This window comes from Polistes canadensis, unplaced genomic scaffold, assembly GCF_001313835.1.
Source record: "Polistes canadensis isolate GaletaPanama2010 unplaced genomic scaffold, ASM131383v1 scaffold_39, whole genome shotgun sequence".
NCBI classification, from domain to species: domain Eukaryota; kingdom Metazoa; phylum Arthropoda; class Insecta; order Hymenoptera; family Vespidae; genus Polistes; species Polistes canadensis.
The window spans coordinates 789,654-791,592 of record NW_014569586.1 but is presented as its reverse complement, the minus strand read 5'-3'; the positions used below and the strand labels follow the sequence as shown (position 1 = coordinate 791,592).

At 20.8% G+C, this 1,939-nt stretch overlaps 1 protein-coding gene across 2 annotated transcripts in view; it reads left to right on the top strand.

The window, feature by feature from the left end:
- Nucleotides 1–1,939, top strand: part of LOC106784722 — a 146,894-nt gene that overhangs the window by 17,925 nt on the left and 127,030 nt on the right. The window lies entirely within an intron of this gene.

The following is a 1,939-nucleotide window of genomic DNA, read 5'->3' as shown; positions in this document are numbered from 1 at the left end:
TATATATATATATACGAAAAAATTAATGTTATTTTTGTTGAATATAATATATATTTCATTTATTTCTTTTCGTTATAGTAACTGTATTGATTTATTTCTAGAGAGGCTGTTGATTAAATATTATTTTATATTTTGATTAATATCTTTTTCTTTTTTTTCTTTTTTTTTTGTATTATCTTGCATAGAATGGTTGAATTCAATTAAAATTTCGACAAGGTTTGTTTTTTTAAATATTTTACAAAAATTTAATACATTGTTTTTGTCCTTTTTTGAATAATTTATTTTTATGGATTAATTCAGATTGATAAAATTTTAAAAGAGAAATTATTTTATATTTTAATTAAAATTTTGTTTATTATCTTTTGTATAAAGATATTAGTTTTGATTGTTATTTAAGTAGCTTATTCATTAAAGTTTATTGAATAAAACTATGTAATCACTTTCGAGAATGAAATTGAAATTTCGACTATGTTCGTTTTAAAACAGAAAGATAAGATTGTAGATAACGCTATACTTGTATACATTATTTTATCCTGATAAAAATATTATTTTAAAGTAGTTATTAACATGTAATTTATAATCTAGCACAAAAAGGTATTATAATTAAATCTTTGTGTTAGTAGCTTACATTAATTACAGTATACGTTATAAATTTACGTAACCTCTTGCGAGAAAATATAATAGAAATTTTCTACGATTATAAATTAATTAAATATATATAATAAAGAAGAAAGGAAGCACAATTATTAAATAAAAATCTTATTTATCTACTTTGTTGATAAAAAGAATTCATTGAAATCGTGATTAAACATTCGACTTTTTATCTAGCATAAAAAAAAAAAAAAATCTTATCTTCGATCGTTTGTGTGAGTAGCTCATATTTTATTCATTAGAGTTTACAAACTAAACTCACGTAGCCTTTTGCCAGAGAATAAAATAGAAATTTCGAAAATGTTGATTTTAAAATATACATTCATACAAAAAAACAAACGCACTTTGTAATAACATTTTGTTTGGTGTTCGATGTTCTTAATTAAAAAACTTATTCGAAATATAGTATATACTTATAAATATCTTATTAAATATCAAAAACATTTTTAAATATAAAAGTTTTATATTGGATCTGTGTTTGAATGCCATAACTTCGTTATAATTTAATCATTAAATGCACGTTAATGCGTTTCAAAAAAATAAAGTACAAAATTTCAAAAATATTTATAACCACAAAATGATTTTCAATAACATCGCAATTTATTATAAATTTATTCATGCACATTTCTATATCATCGTAAAAAAAGTTAATCTTATTGTTAGATCTGTGTATGACTAATCTAAATACTATTCATAAGGTTTTAGTCATTAAACTTGTATACGTGCGTCATTTTGTTCCAAGAATAAAACAAACCTTTTGATTTTATGATTTACAAGGAAAAAAAAAAGAAAATTACATAATTATTTTAAATATATTCCATTAAATATCATCTAACGTATTATTATAAATATTTTGTTTATATCTTTAAATTGAACAAAAATTTAATTTTCAATATTAATTTTCTATCACATTTTTACGACCAAACTCATGAGAGGAGAGTAAAATAAAATTTGTTAAATATAATTTGATTAAACGACTTGTAAATAAAAAAAAAAATCATGCACACCGACGTACAGTTCCAATAACGCACACACAACGTTATTTTTTTAATCATATATTTTAATAAATCATTTTACTTTATTCATAATAATAAAGAGAAATAAGAGAAACTTTTATAAATTTTAATTGGACGCAGAGTGATATAAAGTCGACCATTTTTATCAAAAGATATACCAGTAAATGAGGATTAAAAAATTCTTTCTAAAGACAATTTATTTCTCGCTTGTAAATACGTGTGTGTGTGTTTAGGTATGTGTGTGTGTGTATATATATATATATATATATATA